A 20231-nucleotide genomic window follows, 5' to 3' on the forward strand; every position below is an offset into this window, starting at 1 on the left:
TTGATTACTAGGCAATGGTATTCATTCTATTTGGCCCTGAAAAAAAAAAAATAATTTTCCTTGATATGAAGAACCTCTTGAAAATAGCCTGTGACCTCAGTTTTTATGTAGCAGTTCCACTGACACTAATTAGAAATTATAGTCTGTGTCCCAGAAGATTCTAATTAGCCCAGTGAGGACTTTACTTTTGCTGAGTTCACATGAAAAGTTTCCAGAACAGAGCCCAAAACCCCAAAATGTCCTATCAAAGACCTTTACAGAGAGGGTAATCAGACATTGAAATGGGCTGCCCAGGGAAGTGGTGGATTCTCCATCCCTGGAGGTTTTTAAGATGAGACTGGATGTGGCACTAGTGCCGTGGCCTAGTAACCACGGCAGTGTGGTTGGACTTGGTGATTTCAGAGGTCCCTTCCAACCTGGGTCATTTTATGATTCTACAGTTCTATGATATTAGAGGTCACAATCAATTGGAAAACAGAGTTCAGGTGTTCTAACTCTTCTATTCCTTTTGCTAAACCCTACAATGCATCTGGACCATCCCCATTTCACATCCTACTCTTGCATTAAGGTCTGTGCAGTTTTAGTGTGGCTTTGGCAGAGTATCACAATAATGGACAACTTGAGATCTCTTTCATCTGGGTGATAAGGGACCAAGGGGAAGAGGCTTTGTGAAACAGGATCTGTGAGAAACAGCATCTACTTCTAGAATATGATTTACAAAAGCTCTTAACCTTGATCTAACTGCTAAAGCAGTGGTAACTTCTTTAGCATGTGCAGTCAGGTCAATGCTAAGACTTCCTACCTGTCTTTCAGGAAAGATGCCCCTGTTTAACTGGGTCACTTCATTATCCCTGGTTGATGGCTTGAAAGCCTCTGCAACCCTATTCTGTGTTTTTGCATTGAGCTGTACCTTTAAATTGAGGGGGAAAAAAATCACTTTTTCATAAGAAAGCAATAATCTCTCCAGCATTAGGAAGTATAAAGGAATAATTGTATAAATTGCAGCTGTCCAAAGTTGTCATTAACTTAAGTACTAGAGCTGATTGTTGGCATCTGCTCTTACCCACAAAAAGAGGAGCAGTTTTCAGGTCTTTTGAAGTTTGTGTATAAATCTGTCTTTCCACTCTTTAAAAGCAAACAGCCAGGACTACATTTGTAGTAAGTCTCTAAATACATTTACTCAGCTTGACAACACCTCTGTTCATATTACCACTGCTGAAATTTGAGGGCAAGGGAGGAGGGAAATGGTGACAAGTTTTATCTTGCCAATTTTAAAATGAAAATTTGTCTCCATTTTGCAGCCAGCTCCAATTTGACATTCCAGGGAGCTCAGTCCAGATTAAAGCCAAGACAAATTCTCCTTTATTCCTTGTATGAGCTGAGCTGGAATTTCTCTGGGTAACTGTCCCTGCAGAGAGGCAGTTCAGCCAGTGAACCTATGAACCTTACCTCTCTGTTGATTGAACCTCATAAAAATATGAAAAATATAACCAGAAGCCACATAAATAAGAGAAGCTTTTAAAGATTAGACAAATATTGATTATTTGGTATTTTGGGGTAAGACTCTGAACAAAAGAATTGTTTGAAAAAATGTATTTCTATTTTACATATTTTGACAGCACTTTTTCATTCCAAGATAATTTGAAAAGTGTAAATCACAAAATAGAGTAGCATATTTTTCATTATAAAGACATCTTGAAGGATAGCTGATGACCAGCCTTTTGACAATTTTTCATCTCCCACTCTTTTTTGTTGCCAACATCACTTATTACATTCTCTTTTTCACATTCCCAAGCATAAATATGGAGATAGATTGTAACCTATACACTTGCACACCTACATTTCAGAAATGTTAGCAATACTCAGAATTAAAAATCAAATTCTAATACATTAATTTCTCATTGTTTCTACTTTTTTGTTTTTGCTCAAAGTGGTTTGACATATTAACATGAAAAAGAGAGACTGTAATATTTTTTAAAAACCCATTAGTATCCTAATTTCTAATATATTCTGTGAAAGGAATAGAGAAAATTCTCTGAGAATTTTTTTTTCTTACTAGAAAGATAACATAGCTGTCAAAATTATGATAACTCTGCATTTGTTCTTGTACTTTTGACCTTAGAATATATAAATTGATATTCTATTTTGACCCTTTCTGAAAAGAGAAACCTTCTTCTCTTCATTTTTGACAGAAATCTTCCCATAGTTTTGAACAGATGAAGACAAATGCAGAAGGGAAATAGGATCTATTCTAGCTAGATGAACAGATTAGACATCCATGTTAAACATTATTATAACCTATATGCTTCATAGACTGGAAGTTAAATACTGCACAGACTCAAGTCAAGCATTACAAAACCAAAACTGTTTCTCAGCCCACTTATTTCTTCCTGCATGTTCTCAGTGATTCAGTAATTAACAACATACTGAGACAACATTTGAAGCACTGCAATGATGCACAAAGTGCACAAAAAAAGAATTAATATATTTATAGGCTAAAATTTGCTGCAGCCATACAAACTTTTCATAATCAGGTTCTGCGTGAGGGGAGAGGACACTTGCAGAAGTGAAACAAGTTCAGAAGCCAGACTGCAGATCTGCTTGCTCTCTCACTCTCTCCCTGAATGCAGCAACCACATTCCCTTATCAGCTTCTTAAAGCCCTGAGATTACTGGATCCTTACAAATATAAATCCATAGCTTCATGTGCCCTTCCCTTACTCTAGCAACAAATTTAAGGAGGAGACCCTTCTGCATAGTGTTCTTGAGGTATTTTGCTATTTCAGTGGTGTTTTCTGACCTCTTTGCCCCAGGAAGGTAATAAAGGCATACAAAGTTTTGGGACAGCCCCTTGACACCAGCAAAGGTTTTCTCACACTTACTCTCCACTGCAAGTTTGTTGTGTTTTCCACTCTCTGGAGCAGTCCTTCCCCAAGACAGCTGCTTCATTGGCCAAAGTACAAAATGAGGGCTGTTTTGGGGAGCCACCAGGATTGCATGGCTAAAATTTTATTGAAGAGGATTCAGGACGTGGCAGGACCCCTGTCCCCAGAAAAGAGGCCCATCAGCACTGGGGAAGAATGACACAGCTCTGTAGAACTTGGTATGCTGAGACCTTCTGAGCCCATGTTCAGCCTTGGGCAGAGGTTGCTGTTGGGCTCTACCTGGGAATCCCAAGTAAGAGCAACTACACATTTCACTGAAGACCAGGGCCTCAAGTCAATAACAGGTATACTAAGACTGGAACATTTTGGGCCCAACTGAGCAGAGCAAGAAGGTGAATGTTTAAAATTAATCAAGTTTTCTTATTCCCCAGTAGATCAGGGTTTGCAAAATGTTTCTCCCTCTTTCTCTCTGCTCCTAAAGTACATGAACACATACTTGCTTCAATATCCCACCTGCATAAACAAAGTACTTCATGAGTGTGTTACAAGGATAAACTCAGCAGTGTTTAAGGGGTTGTCAGACCCTGTTATGCAAGCACTGTGAGGGAGGCTGTGTGACATGACAAACTGAACTTTTGGAGTCCCAGCATCTCAGCTCTATTCCAGCTTTACCACTAAGCCATGCCTCAGCTGCCCCACCCGTAAAAATGTGTGTAATCACACTGCCCCCTTCTCAGGACTGCTTTGATGCAACTCATTGTATAGGGAGAATGAGACATTATAAAATATAGAGTCACAGTTCCTGCTGCTTTCCCCCTGTATTTACACTGAGGAAAGCAGGAATTCTGTTCAAATTTTTCAAAAGAGTGGATGCTTACAAGTCTGGTACTGATAAAATATGGCCTGCTGGCTTAGCAAAACCACAGGAACAAAATGAAAAATCTGCTCATTTCATTTCCTGAGAACAAACACACAAAATGAATGTCACACATTTCAGTAACAATTGGTGCCTATGTAGTTCAGAGAAAAACTTCTGGTCCAAGGAGACAACAGATTTTATTATACAAATTAGGAACAGCAATTGCCTGCCAAGACAAAGGAGCACTGATCAGAACACGACACACAAAGAAGGAAGAAAGGAACTCTGATTTAACCTGCAGAATACTAAAATTATTTCTGGTCAGCTTGTACCGTTGGGGAGCTTAGCCGAAATCCTCTCCATTTGCATGGCTCAAGGAGTACACGTGATGAGATCCTCCATCAGCTCTGCAGTGACAGTGCTGGGGAAGCCATGTCCACCTGTCCTGGGAAGGAGTGGGCACCATACCTCAGCAGCAGCAGCCCCTTGGCTGTCCACCCTCCCCAAAACTGCCCTGGTCCCATTTTTGTGGGATACTTCTAAACATTCAATAAAAACTGTTTGCTGTCCAATCTATAATTTTTTTATGTTATCAGTATTGCAGAAAGAAAAGGTCAGATTTTCTGTAAGAAGGTGACCAGCAGCAGGAGCAGCTGCCCTGCATGGAGCCTTGGCTCCAGAGGAAAGAATCCAGTTGGGAATGAGGTCAGCAGAGGTGAAACTTGTTAAATCTCCTATCTTGCTAAATCTTTGATCCACCCTTCTTGGTCTAACCACTGCCTAGTCCTCTGTGCTAGACTGGGAAAGGCAATGCCTTAAAGGAACTGAAGTGAATGGGAGATAGGAAGCACAGGAAGTCGCGATGGCACAGGAAAATATTGGGGTTGCTGGAAGAGGGCCTGCCCCGTTGCAGCATCCTGGGCTATTTAAAAACTTGCTAAGTTGTTGCATACCTGTACCAATTTTTACCTCAGTCAGCAACACCTGAAAACAGAAAAGGGCTTAGTGAGTATGTTTGGCCCAAGTATCTCCACCAGCTCCTCCCTGCTCCCCATGTACCAGGACAAAAAAATGTTCACCCGGAGTCTTTGCTGACATATGCTTTTACAGGTTTGAACACTCAGCGCTGCTCCGGTCCAAAGAAAGGTAAAAGGAAGCTATAATTCTACTTTGCCTCACTCCACTGCAAATCTAAAGTAAAGCCATTTGCCTAATTAAGCTTAAATAATGCACATTTTTTAACATTAAAATATAATCACCTCTGTTTTGAATAATATGGAGCATTCATTAGGCCAGTTTGGCTTTCAGGTGTTTGCTCTGCTACCTTGTTCAACCCTGATCCATCAAGACCACATGTGAGTGGTATTTGGGAGCTCAGCTCCCCCAGTTCATGTGGATCCTTTTTACGATGTGTCATGTCCTTTCTGACACCTGAGCAGGGAGCCCATCCACACACCACCTCAACTCCTGTCACAGGATGCCAGGTCCTGCATGGGTAAGTATATAGTAACACAATATGGGCAAAAATGTCACCATAGTACACACCTCTGGTTTGAAAGGCAGGAAAAATTTCCACTTAATTCTTTGCAGGAAAAAGGTGGGGAGCAAGACAGGGTGGTAATGAGCCAGCATGAAATCCGTTTCTCCCTGTCATATACAGAAAAATGTTACTTTTAACTACAACATGGTTTAGCCATTTTGCAGCCTTTGCTTGAAAACTAAATTCCTCTTCTCTCATGGTCATATAGGTATGCCTTGTTTTGCAATGGACCTTTTCCTAACAGGCTTGATGTCTTCAGAAAATTTAGCTCACCATTTTGGTGAAACACATTTGGAAGGAATTTCCTTCTGTTTCTTAACACTGAGCAACAGAGCCTCTAAAATGCTTATAGAGAGCACATTTTCCTGGGGCTGTAGGGAATGAGTCACTCCAGATAGACGTCAGATCAAATACAGCAAGTAATCAGTGAGCTGGCACCGACTGGCCTAAGAAAATAGCATTTCACTTGTCAGTCTCCCTGTACCTACCTGCAACAATAATTTTCAGGGTGCTATTCAGCAAGGGGATAGACCGTCCTCTGCTATGTTCCTGCTTCAAAGTTGTACAAATTAGCAGGAAATAGATTGCTGTGCATTGAGAGAGGCCTTTCTGGGCTTTCTCCCACACAGCACTGAGCGCTCTGGCTAAAGGCCATGCTGTGGCTAAAGCACCAATGCTCCACTGGCCTGTGTGGGTACCAGTGGGAGTCAGTGCCTTGGAATGTTGGGCCTCAACGACTCATCTTTTAAACACCATTTTAAAAAGCATTTAGGCACCCAACTATATTCTGCAGATTTAATTACTGTATAAATCACATCGCAGCAGTAACCCCAGAGTAGTGGGATGGGAAAGAATGTCCCTCAGCTCCAAAACAGAGCAAAGTCATTTACTTCTGCATTTTGCTTGCAGTTGCTTGAAAGGGCGAGACATGAACTCTTATAAATGGTGTTCCCTTGGTGCCCAGCTCTGCCATCCACACGTGACAGGTCACAGTGAAGTTTAGGGAAGTAACTTGATGACTCTGCTCCAATGTCCCCATCTGCAAAAAGGGGTTGTTCCAAGGTTCTGCTGGCCCATTAAAAGTGTGTGCAGCTCTGAGTGAAGAAAGTGATGATGAAGAGCAAAACTGCATATGTTGAAGTTCGGGTTTCACTATTTCTGTACTTTTAACAGAATTAATTTTTGTATTTTATTTTGCCAATTCTGCACATCCCAAAACTGCTGGCCACTAATGGCTAAATGCTACTTGGGGAGAAGAGGATAAACTGTGAATGAAGTTGTCTGTGCTTTGTTCCCAACTGAAGGAGTAGTATAACTCAAAAAAGACCTTACTAAGAAATGAAATCATTTTCTCAACCTTCTCTGTGAGCCATACTGAAGCATGGCAATTTTCCTTTCTGGTCAATAATTATGGAACTTTCATGTGTTTTGGTTCATATTTTTAATCTGAAACAGAGATAGAATATAAATATAAAAATAATTTTGTTCTAATTAAAAAAATGCAGAAATAATGTTTTTATCTTTAAATTACCTGCATTAAAGTTACCTCAAGATCCATTGCAAAGGTGTAGTAATTATTAGCTTAATTATTAACATCTCTCAGCAAGCTAATAAGCTGGGCACCAAATGAAAACCATTTTTGTCTGAGGTCTAGAGAGGCTAAACCAGAAGATTATTTTAATATTTCAGGTTAAATATTCAAGGTAGAAGAATTTCTGCTTCTGGAATCATGAGCTATTTCATTGCTCAAAAAGAATTTAGAAAAGACAAAATAAAAATCAAACAAAAATGATGAAAATTGGCCCACACCCTAACTTTAGGCACTGCTAAAAGATGGATATATCACCTTCCCCTCTCGATGATGGTGGCTATGCTTGTTGATTTTCCAACTAAAGGCCTCACCAGCACAAACATGTTGTGTCACTGTCTGAATGGACAGACCATCACTAGAGGGGACAAATCATCCAGATTTCTTATCATTGCACCTTCACCAGTGATATACTGAACCCTGTGACTCCCTTTGGAACAGAGGACACAGTATCCTGCAGGATGAAACTGCTGGGGATTCATCTGTAACCATCAGCAGGGATTAGATGAACTGGGCTGTGGTGGAGCAGCCTTTGGAGTTTGTGAGCTGCTTTGCCCTGGGTAAGAAGGACACCTCACAGCAGACAGACAATGCCACGTGTAAAAGAGACCATGAGTAACTCCTCAGACCAGCCAAGACCCTTGGTCAGTGAGGGACAGAAGTGTCCATCCTTCCAGGTCCCACTTCACCCTCCTCTCCCACGTCAGGACTCCAAATGTCACACATTGCCCTACTTTATCTCTGACCCCTTCAGCCATGTCCTGCATGAGGGGTCAGCTGTAGTGCAGCAAGACTGTCTCCTACCCTCTCCATTGCTGTGGGGAGTGAAAGAGCCACAACCTACACACATCCTGCAGGCTCAGCTCATCCCTGTCTCACTCATTGCAGAATACAGTATGAGAATGTTTGCTCAGTGGTACTGGGAGAAGAACCCTGTCAGGGTCACAGGCATAGCCTTGGGAAAAGCAAAGAGGCACAAGCTTTTATCATTCAAAACCCTACATATTACCCCTCTTGCTACAGGAAATTCAGATGCTTGCCCAGAGGTCTCATATTCTCATTTTGTTAAAATGAGGAAAGCACATGTTATTTAATTCTTGTTTTACATACATGCCTGAGCAACCCAGAAAGGCTCTGCCTCACTGCTGCAGCAGCCAGCCTTGCAGGGTGGTGGCTGTCCTGCAATAGCAGGGGACATCACAGGGCAAGCCTGGGCCACATAGCCTCATCCATCACCATTGCAGGCAGCAGTCACAGTCATTTGTCTCAGAAACGTACCTAACACCATCCCTCAAACATGATGGCACAGACACTGTTCTGTGCCTGCTCAGTGGGAGGCCAACAGAGAACCCTCTCATGTCTATCCAGCACAAAAATCTTTTCAAGGCTGTTGTTTTCCCTGTTGTGCTATGAAAGATAACAGCTTCATACAAAAACAAACAGGTTTGCAAACTCTTCCTGGGTGCTAACATCATACTGATGTAATATACCTGGGGTTTGATGCAATGCAGCTTTTTAGCAAATAGACACTCTCTGCTCACACCTCCCCTGATACAAATTCTTTTTCATGGAAAGAGCTAAACTGATTTTCTTCTTTTTAACAACTCAAACTAACTAAGTTTAAAAATGACCCTCTAATCAAAAATTAAAGCATCAAAATATTTAATTGAAATATAGGAAGAAATCCCTTCCTTGCCAGCTGTTACTGATGGAAATGAGTCAAAAACTACAAATGGGCTTAAGGAAAGATGATGATAATTTTATAAAACAACACATGTACTAAGGTAATAGGACAGGCATGCAACATAAATTAAAGCAACCAGAGAGTATTCCCCCATTCTCCTCCTCAGTGTTGAATGTGGACAGAAACAAGTTTTTGGGGCCAAGGAATGAGAAAGCAAGAGGATTCAGACAGCAACCCCACCACACCCTCTGCCCTCCTGCAGTCCTGACTCTCACATGCCCACTCTCAGCAACGTGCTCGAGCTCCCAGCACAGCTCCTGCTCGGTACCAGTTGCCAAAGCTGTGCTGGGAGAATAGGAGTGGTTTAGCTGCAGTTTGTGTTGTGGCTGCCCATGCTGGGATAAGATAAGTGGTTTGTCAAGGGGATGTTTCCCCTCCCTTTTAGGCTCTGACCATGTATCAGAGTGTCAGGACTTGAAAGCTTTCAGTTCACCACGATGAGATACTCACCCTGATCATGATTAATCAAAGTGATTGGAGCAAAGTAGTAGACAAATGCCCACATTAAAAATTAGGAAGCAGGAGAGAGTCTGTGTAGAGACCAGATCTCTGACCTGTTTTAAACCCTACAGTTGGGCTTTCTTTTCAAAACAGTCCTGCAGTCCAATCCTCACGGTGAGTCTTACAGACTCTCTGGCCTGATTATTGCCCATTCAAACTGAAAAGACTGACCGAGTACTCTGGATATTCAGTTTCACTTGCAGCATGATAGCGCTTTATCCACAGAGCTCAGCTATCCCGTTTCCAAGTATCTCTCATAGAATTACAATGGTATTCAAATAGGTCTATGCAAGACTGCAATTGTTATAAGTTTATAATTTTAAATCAAAACAAGATTAGTCCCTTATTTCTCAGAGTCAAAACGCAATTTTGATTAGGTACGACAAATGTCCAGATAAAATGCTGAATAAAATTTGGGATATTAGTTGATCAAATAATGTTCCTTTCAGTCTGCAATCCTTCTAAATAAAGTTCATAAATAAAAAAAAAACAGTTAAGCTTACCTTTAAAAAACATGAAAATAAAAGAAAATGGTGTGGCTTCCTATATACAGCTTTTATTGACAGCACGTGAGCATTTTCCCCATATTTCTTTAAAAGAGAAGCAATGTACATTTTAAATAGAAGGAAAGATTATTTTTAATTGGATTTGTGATGTGCAAGGGAGACTCTTCGTCATAAGAATAACAAGTTTAGGAAGCCTCATTTACATCTGAAATGCTTCAGAATCCTTTGTGATCTAACAGTGATGATCAAATCAAACCCTATGAAGAGATAAATTGTGTGCAACTTACAAGCATTATGCCCACAACTGGGTGTTTGGATTCCTTCTGAGCTATGTGCGTTTTAGCAAGACCATCTGGACATTGCCAAACTGATTCTGAAGAGAGAAATACGTAGCAATAAAGCAGAGAGCTATAAACAGTAACTTGCCTGCTATCCAAGCTGCATGTTAGGGCTCCCTTGTTTGCTGCACTCCTGTTTCAGAGCATACAGTGTAAGAATTAGTCAGACTGTATCTGCACACCCAGCAAAACAAAGGTTGGTAGGTTAGATGTGGAACCAGAGCTGGGAGTGGTGTGGTGTGGAGGAGTAGGGATAGTGATCCTAGGGTTTTGCTTTGGGAGCAGAGGGTAGGGTTGTGGACAGTGTTATCTGAGAGCTGAGGAGGAGGAGGGAGTGCAGGAGGCCAACATTGCCCAGATTTCTCACACATCTGGTGCCTCTCAGTCACATGCACAGTTTTGTAAGTGGCAAGATAAGGCAATAGCACTTGGCCATCCCTAAAACCCCACAGGATTAGCAGCGTAAGAGGAATTTAATCTCTTGATGGGTCTAAGCAACATTTCAGTTTATGCCATTCGGAGGGTTCTTAATGTTGTTGGCAGCCCAGCAGTGTTGAGAGGCCCCAGTGAGCTTCCCAGATGGGGAGTGTCTCTGATATACCAGAGGGATTAACTTTGGCTCCAAAGACCTTCCAAGCTAATGGATAGGAGGGTTATGCAGCAGAGCAGTGTCTGGCACAATACCATCTTGTTTGACCCTAGAGCAGTCCCTACTTGACTACCCACTTCTCTCATGAGTAATCACACATGTGCTTGACTAGGAGCTCTCTTCAGTAATTTGAACAATATTAGTCTCCACCATTCACACAGGCTTAGGAAAAGAATACTTAGAAGCATTAAAACTCAATCATCTTCTTCATCCAAAGACAATGGACATTGGTAAAGCTTTGATAATTAAATATCTTTGATCTGCCTGTGACATCTGCCTTCTATTTCATAAGCCTTTGGTATGCCAGCAGATAGACCAGCAATTGTACGTATATGTGTATATATGGACATTCATACATACACATATATGCACACACTAAAGCTCCTTTGTCTTTCAGTGTCTTACAGGAAAGAAAAAGCACCTGACTACTATGTCTATCATACAGCTTATCTGGTCCTGAATTCAAAATTAATGAGGAAACAATTTATTGTTGTCACTGGTCATTGAGCCACCAAATCTGCATACACACAGCCTGGCACTCTTTCCCACTAAGTGCAAAGGAGGAGTCAGTAACTACTAAGCAGAACTAGCTGTCTTCAAGGGTCCTGTGAGCCCATTTAACCCTATGGACCTACAGCACTCTTGGATTACTTTGCTGTTACTGTATGACAAGTGTACTGAGTAACCACAGAGTAAAGATTGTAAGACAGCTGTTGAGTGGACTGAAAAACTATCTTGATCTACAGGTAAACAAGGGAATTTCTGCTTGGGTCATATCTCACTTCGATTTTTTTCTGTTGAGCTTAATCTATAGGACTCAGTGGAAACAGGAAATTTTCAGCAAAGCAATTTGAAATCTCTCACAAAGGGACAAGGAAAAGGAGAAGCATTAAGTTTCTTTCTCCTGACTTAAGGTCTAAAGGTGTCCTAACTGAAGTAAATAACTATTCCACTTATTTCAGGAGCAGAACCATTCTCGTGCATTGAAATCACAAAAAATCCAAAGTGCCTCAGTTATCAAGTATATTCCCACCGTGTAGAGCATTCTAGTAGCATAACAGACTATCAGGTGGATAGAAGTGTAATTGATTCTGTTTGCATGCACAAATGACTCCTCATCATTAGAGATATGTAACATTTCTCATGGCTAGGCTGCACGAACGAAGATTTGGGAAGGGCTCTACCCACATTTGTTATAATCGTGTTGGTGGCTAAAAAGACCAATACGAGATAGGCATGTCCAGTTGCAAAAGGCACAGCAGAAAGACTCCTTAGGTGGTATATTCTGCAAGACACAATTCTTTCTGCGTTGTCTTTTCTCCTCAAGAGTGATCCTGTGTGCTTTCTCAAAAGCATCAGCAGCATTATAGATAGTGTGTCTTCAGACCTCCTGATTGGAGGCCAGAGTAGACCAGTTATGTTGATCAATATGGCCAAGGCTGAGATGTTGTTTCAGGGACTCTTTGTATCTTCTCTTTGGGGCTCCTCTCTTGCAGCAGCCAGTGGCAAGTTCACCATAAAGCAAGATCTTAGGGATGCGGTGGTCCTTCATCCTTAATATGTGTCCTACCCAGAGCAGTTGTGTTCTCAGCAGCATGGCCTCAATACTTGTGATTGCTGCTTGTTCAAGAACAGATGTATTGGTCACATAATCTGACCAGTGGATGTTTAGGATTGTACAGAGGCAGCGTTGATGGAAGCGTTCTAGGAGTCGCAAGTGGTGGCAGTAGATGACCCATGATTCAGATCCATATAAGAGAGTAGACAGCACTGTGGCTCTGTAAACACTGATCTTTGTACTTTTCTTCAAGTGGAGTGATGGGGGTCTCAGCCGGGCTGGGGCCTTGAAAGGTACCCGAGCCCTGGGTGGGTCCGGGGGCTGGAACAGTTTGGTTGGTTGGTTTTGGCTCACCTGCGGCTACTGCCCAGGTTTGGTATGTTCTGGATATATTTGTTGCATCCTGAAAGGGTGGTCAGGACAAAGGGTTGTTCCCGGGTATTTCCTTGGTATTGAGATAGGTGGCAGAAAAGAAGGAAGTGAAAGACTTGCCCTAATTGTTTTAATGGGAATGAAGCCTGTGTACCCCTATGCGATTACGAGCTATGCTGGCGATGGTATGCAACATTTAATGGAGAAAGAAACCCAAGATATCCAAAAAAGCAGTTGCCTCTTTGGATACTTGAGAGCAGGGAGACAATATAAAGGATGACAAAGCAAACTCCTTAGTCAAGATTTTAATAAATATTGCACAAATTAATTAGAAATTCCAAGCACTCATACAAGAAAAAAGTTGTTCCCCCTTGATTAAACATACATTACTGCTGGAGGTATCTGAGGGGTCTTTCATAGCACTTGAATCCAGTGTTTGATCTTCCTCCCTGAATTTAAACTCACATGCTGACAATTCCTTGCCTTTTCAATTTATAAGTGTGTCTCTTGTTCTCCTTTTTAAAGAAAAGGTCAGTGCTTTTCACTTAAGTAATGTCATTAAGAAATCAAACCTCATTTTTTCAGCTTGTGTAGCTGAGCAACTGAAAGGCACAACCTCCATTTACCTCACTCCCACATTTTGAACACAAGGAAAAAAAATATGAATGCAGATAATCACAGGCAATGAAGAGTAATTTCTAGTAGTCTGTCTCCAGGATTGTTCCCTATAGCATATTTTCCAACTTTTTTTCCGATCATTTTAAATTACTCATTTAATAAGCTAACTGTTCCTTCTTTTCCTAGGGGAGACTGTTTTACAGTGCAAGATGTTCATATTATGAGGGTCTCTGTTTAACTTATCCCATTATTCCTAGTTATGTATTCTAATATCAATCTACCTGACTACCTTTTCAGCATCCTGCAGCCTGTTTCTTTGTGTTTCTGTCAAAACAATAAACTGATTTTGCACCAAACAAAGAACTATAATTGTTATTAGTTTCCCCACCTCTCTACCTATTCCATCCAGGAGGTTTTATTTAATGTCATATACAGTACCAGCTTATTCTCATGATAAAAATGTGGCTGGTTTTTTTAAATATATGAAGAAAATATTGTTTGCAAAATCAATGTCAGTTTAATATATTGTGCTGCTTTCTGGTTAGCATGTGACTCCTTCTCTTTAAAAAGCAAGACAGCTTTTCCCCAGTCATGAAATTAGGAAATTTTGCACCAATAAGTAATATTCAAATTGAGCAATGATTTTGAAAGAGGGAGGGCTGCTTCAGTTAAGCTTTATTGCTTTTTCTTCAGCTCAGATTTGTAGTCAGAAGCCAGGACTGAACAGAAATGTTTTTAGTTTTGATGCAATGACCTTTTGGACCATAGATCCCTTGGAGGATTTGAAACGGAGTAAGACTTTAGAGTATGGTTTGGGGTTAATTGTTGTTAGGTACACTTTCAGCCTGTGGTTAATTCAAGGTCCCCAAATCCTGTAATAATGTTCCCTTTATGATCATGCTGATGTTCTCTTTCATGAGCAAAGACAGATTTGGACCTAGGGTATAAACTACATTGAGCTATGCCATATTCCAGCTGCTTCACACATTCTTAACTCACGTTTGATGTGAGTTTACAGGATGCTGAGGGCATTTTTTAGAAATGACCAGTCATGCCAGTTGATAGCATGACCATATCTGAGTGAAAAATTGTCTCCTCCTGGGAAATACCTTGGAATGTTTCTGTTTAGTTCAGCAAATAACATCAAAATGTACAGGAGCTGAATTTCTGTTCACTTCAGTAATGTGATATTCTACTGCTGACAGCCTCCCTGGATGGCTTGTAGTCAACTTTCCAATCCAATAAACCTACGATATGGGCATAAAAATGAAGCAGAGTCAGATAACCATAAATGAGAGAGCTCTGCCAAGGAAACTGACAAAGCACTGTGCAGGACCTAACAATATAAAATAGACTGGCAAAAGAGAAATTAAATAGACCCGAGATGTAGGAATTTTCCCAGTCAATACCTCTATCACATTTTCACTCCCTGAAAGCCTTTCTTTTTGTTCCTCAAGGCCAGAAAGATCTACTGGAATATGAGGGAGATCGCTTGTGTGAAAGTTAATGGTCTTAATCCCATCACCTGATTCACTTGAAATTGCACCCATTGTTTGAATCATTCAAGGGCAGATTTGCAGGGCAGAACTTCGTCATCATACAAGAGGTGACAAATTTTAATGATATTCAGCAAAATATTTCCCCTCTTCTCCCATTCTTTGTGAATGCTGGCCCCATCTATGCTTCCTTGTGCTGTCTTCTCTAATTCCTTTTTGGCTGAAGTGCTGGAAAGGCTGACTGGTGCCCAAGATTTCCACTCAGTCTGAACGAAAAGTGCTTCTAGCACAGGTACCTCCACCCAGACCAGCAAGCACAAAGCCCACAGGCATGCGCAGAGAAAGGTTGCTCATTCTCATCAGAGAATGGGAATAATAAGAAAAAATGTAAGAAAAAAAACCAAGAAAAATTAGTTCTCGTATTTTCTTCTTAGTACAAGTTCTGCATTTGAGATCTCCTGAGATACCACTACGATGTGCTGAGGATAAATATCATGCAGATAAACTATGGCAATTGAATGATTTTTTTTGCAATTGAATTATTTGCCTAGGCTGAAAAGAAATATGGTACCTTCTGACAAAAACTGATTAAATCCATGAAGACTTGATAAACCAGCACTGAAAAGGCTATTGTTTGACAAAGTAGCACTCTGAAAGCAGGCAAGTATGGCACAAACACAAAACAAACTCACCTCTTCTTGAAACCAGAAATGCCATATTTCTGTGAGGTATGTCACCCAGTTTGATTTCAGCTGGCATAAATCACTGCCATTTTACCAATAGCAAATGGAAACAATCTCAGCTACTTCCTTTCAACAGAACTATGCCCCAACTTCACATCACATTGGATTAGATGTAGTGAAAAGGCATGGATTTACCTTGAATTTTAATATAGCCTGAGACCTACTTTTAAAGATCAGCTGGAACCCAGTTACCCTGATTGGACTCTATAATCTCACACACAAATTCACAAGTATGGTGAGACATATACCCATATCTCTTCCCCCTACATGCACAGTCAGACATTATATTTATTTACTGTGTGTGCCACATTCACCTGAGAATTAGGACTGCAGCAAAACTAAACACAATGACAAGCTGTGCTGTTGTTGTTATGAGGTAAAAAGTTGTTATGAGTCGTCTCTGCATGAAAACAAGCTGCTCTAGGATCCGAGTTTCTTCCCAAACTGTAGTAGTGGTAAGATATCCTTTCAGATACCTACAGAGTTGAACACTGAGTGTATAACGACTACATTATATAAACAGAAGTTTCCATCAGATTTAGAGATTAGCCTTTATCACCCATAGCTCACTACATCCAGTCTAGGCTTCCTGTAAAATGCCATCTGAGGAAAGCACCATGCAACAATCAAAATGCATCCCTTCATAGTGAGAGAAATAGTAAATTAAACAGTAAAATGCTTCACTTAATGCTGAGCTTGCATTTTTCATCTTTCTCAGTAATCTGTCCAACTCCACTTGGAGTTAAACAAAAGTAAAGGAAACCCATGCTTTCCTATGCAGTCTCTGCTGCAAACTTATCTCCTACAAAGAGACAACAAAGACAGATTCAGTTTTGTCTTAATGTGAAGCCTATTGCCTCTAAGTCAAATTCATAAGAAAGGCTTCGAGCGAAAGCATAAATCGATGTCAAACTTAGTGGCTCCTCAAAGCCTTAGAGTCTTTAAATTTGGAAGGTTCAGAGATCAGCCATAAGGAAGAGCAGGGAAGCAGCTCGTGTTCCCCAGCCAACATAGCACTTCTGCGTGCCCCGTTCTCACCTTGCATAGTGCAAACAGGAGCAGCTCAAGGAGACTCAGTGGATGGACTCTGTCAGCATAAAACACTCTCATAGAGTCTAATATGCCATCATTTTCACAGTCATCATTACAGATTAAAAACCCTGGCAAAAGGGGGAGCAGAGGCCTGAAGTAATGAAGGACACATGGCCATCAAAATACTTCAACCTCACAACTCCTACAGATACCTCAAGTCTTTGGTGGATCATAAGACCCCTTGTACATTGGTATACACTGTTAGCAAGTGATGTAGTTAACACATTTCATGTGCAGAGGTGTTAATTTTGTTAATGTTTTTTTGTTGTTCTACTCACATTTAGTCAAATAAGAGTCATAATATGTTACTAATGTTCAGTTCCCCTAGATTTTGATAAATATTTTTCTTTTGCAAACAGCTGATGTCTGCAGTGAACTGAGTGCTGTATAAAAGCTATATGAAGATCTGCCTGCTCTGAAGAACTTGCACTCCAAGGACTTGAGAGGTAAAAAGAGGAAAGGGATAACAGCAAGTAAACAACAAACTACTGTGTCCTAAGCAGAAAGAACCATGTCTTGCAGAATATGCCATCTAAGGAGTCTTTCTGCTGTGCCTTTTGCAATCGGATATGTCTGTCTCGTATTGGCCTCATAAGCCACCAGCATGCCTGTAACAAATGTGGATAGAGCCTTCCTAAATCTTCGTTCGCAAAGCCTAGCCATGATATGATGATGATAACTGTGGCCTAAAACTTGCAACTAACCAGGCACTGATAACACAAACTGTTAGAAACACAATAGACTTCTTGAGACTGGAAGGTGACATATTTTGTACTGATACAAGGACACAGTGTTTCTTACCAATTTAAATTCACCTCTTTGGCACAGGATATCATCAAGGTTGAGAGCTTCGCAGGAATCAAAAAGATGCAAGATCGTATACAAGTATCAAGAATGGGCAGAATTATAGTAGCAAACCCTAAAGAAAAAGAAAAGAAAGAAAAAAAAAAAGAGAAAAGAAAGAAAAGGAAGACCTGCAAAGCCTCCTACCTCCAGGCGTAAATGAATTTTCCACCCATGGAAACTGAGAGAAAACTTCTCAAAGGTTAATTTTCAAATTGCCACTAGCTGTGAAACTTCTTGTCTCCCCTTTTGAAGCAGCTGGTGCTGTCTGCTACCAGCTGCAGAAGACTGGCCTTCATCAACCTTGGGTTTGACCTGCTTTGGCAATTCTCCTTGTTGTATATATTGCAAGTGGAAAAAAAATCTGCTGTCACACAAGAAACCACAGACAAATATGTTTTAAAAGACAAGGTTATCCTTTTCTCCTTCCTCAGTGAAGGCTTGGAAATAGAGCTGCTTATATCTGGGATTTTCAAACATCCCAAATGTTTAGGAAGTAATGTATGACACCAAGAAGTCTGATAAAAACAAGTTCTATTCATCTTGTACATAACAGCACAACAAGGGGATATTTAATAAAAAAATATGAGTGCAATGAACAGAATTTGAAATTGCCTTAAAATCTCATCTCCACTTCGATGATTAATCAATTTCAGCAGCCGCTTATTGCTTAATGCACAGCACATCAACAGAGATTATTGCTGAAACAACAATTCCTCTTAGTCAATCCTAGCAGGGGCTGAAATTTTCCAGAGCAAAACAAATTATTCACACTGACGGGCCAATGATTGTCTGTAGAGAAGGACAGGTAACAGAATCTTTTCCAAAGACAAACATAACACATATTTTGGACCACTAAATGCGTCAAATATGTTATCTTCTTTCAATTTTGTAAAACACCAATGCAGCAGTTCCTAAATGCACTGTGACTTGCTAATTCTCCTGAAACAGAGGATAATTATATTAACAAGTGACAGAACAGATATTATTTTCCTAGCTATGAGAAATGCAGCTCTAAGGCTCATAAATACACTTCTGAAACCTCTAGCTGAAATCCTTGCCTCATTACCCACAGCTACTTTCTGTACAGGACTCTTTTATTCTGAATATGCATTTTAAACACCAGATCCGCATCATTTGGTGGAAACTGGGATAGTTCCTCTGATTTCAATAGAGCTATGCCAAACTGTATTGCCTATAGATCCAGCCAGGAAAGTAAAAAGATAGATGAGACATAACTGCTGTTTTAAGCATTTAGAAGAAAGTTTAAACACTTAATGTTAGGAAAAGAAAAAAGCCAGAGGGAAGGATCCAGATACAAAGCTGATTTTTCTCTCTCAGGCCTCTTTTTATACAGTGGCAAGCAGGTAGCCCCAGACCTATATTACCCATCTGCCTCAACCTTTCCTAGATGGAGCATTTTGCAGGAGGATGCCAGGGTCCTGTGGATATGAAAGTCTGTCTTACGTACCCACTCCAGGAATAAAGTGGATGACTCAGAGTGCAGATGGAGACTTTGAGCAAATCAGAAGAAACTTCACTACAGAAAATATCAGCAACAATTTTGGTCCATACCACAGAAATTAGGCTCTTGACAAATATTTGTTAAGAAAAACATATTTCCATTTATTTTCATCAGTGTCTTTCTCTACCTTCTGTACTAAACATCAATTATTCTCTGCAGCTTTCACAACATCTGCTTCTGGCAACTCCTGTGCTACCTGCGTGGTAACAGAAATCTTGCCATACTAGGCCTTGAAGGGTTTATTAATTCTGTAGCTGTTCACTGACAGAAACACTTTTAAGTACCATAAAAGTTGTGTATGCTCTTTAGAGAGGGTGCAATGGCAATCCCTTATTGTATATATAAAGAAAACACTTTTCTTTAAGAAAAGCAGTAAATACCATCTCTTTCTTTGTTATGAGAAACAGATCCTTGAAGAGACTGTTTTTGATGAGTGTCCCTAGCTGTGGATTTGTAGCCTGTGAAAAATGGGGGAGAGCACAGACATGTGTAAATGCAGTTAGTGCAGCCTCCTGACAGGTATGAGGAATTCAGTCTGCCTGATGGGGTTTGCTCCTTTTGAGGATACACTCTAAAACACAGACTTCTTTGTAGTATAATTACTATTTTTGTCTGCAATTATTATTACCAAAAAGAATGAGTTTCAAAAAATGTTATGCAGAGAAAAGTCTATAGCATCTTCATCATGGGTCATTAGTTTGTGTAAGGTCCATAGTGTTGCCCCCATGGTCAGTGCTTATAACAGAGCCCACATAACACAGTATAACCATAGTAAAAAGCAAACCCAAATATCTTCATGTGACTGGTATGAAAATTGCCCCCTCCTGCAGGATGTGCTTACAGATGCCTTTGCAAGGCCCTATTTCAGCCCTGACTCCGATTAAAGCAGGTGCTCATCCTTGTGCCATGAAGAGTGTCCATTGTCTGCCTTATAATACCAAAAAGGTTATTCAGGTTTGAAAACAGTGGTGAACAATGGCTCTTCAGAGGGCCAAGCAGCTGCAAAAGAGGAGGTTATCATATGCCAGAGCACATCAAATCTACCATAGTTCTGTAATGGATCCCAGGACCCAGTTCTTAGGACTGTAGTGCCATAGGGGACAAATCTCCCAGTCACTACAACCAACTGACTGTACAGTATATTCACATCATACAGTACATATCCTACACACACAAACACATGCTCAGCATGCATTTACAAAATCTCAAACACTATTTCTGGGAAATATTCACGTATCTCCTCCACTACACTCCTGTCGTTTAAAAACCTTCAACAACAGTTAAAGAAAAGATTCTGGGAACTGACTTGCTGAAGAAGACCACACAAAACTGAAAAATGACCAACATAGAGCCCACCTGCTCACAAATCAGGCAG

The 20231-nt window shown here is 40.5% G+C and overlaps 1 long non-coding RNA gene across 1 annotated transcript; it reads left to right on the plus strand.

Annotated features, from left to right (window-relative positions):
- The first annotated feature begins 411 nt into the window (after positions 1-411).
- LOC135415976 (uncharacterized) lies at positions 412-18078 on the plus strand. The gene is made up of 4 exons (XR_010431383.1): positions 412-568; positions 4340-4448; positions 16848-16934; positions 17317-18078. It is a non-coding gene; the product is annotated as an uncharacterized LOC135415976 (long non-coding RNA).
- Positions 18079-20231: the final 2153 nt, after the last annotated feature.

Source organism: Pseudopipra pipra, chromosome 1 (assembly GCF_036250125.1).
Source record: "Pseudopipra pipra isolate bDixPip1 chromosome 1, bDixPip1.hap1, whole genome shotgun sequence".
Classification (NCBI taxonomy): Eukaryota; Metazoa; Chordata; class Aves; order Passeriformes; family Pipridae; genus Pseudopipra; species Pseudopipra pipra.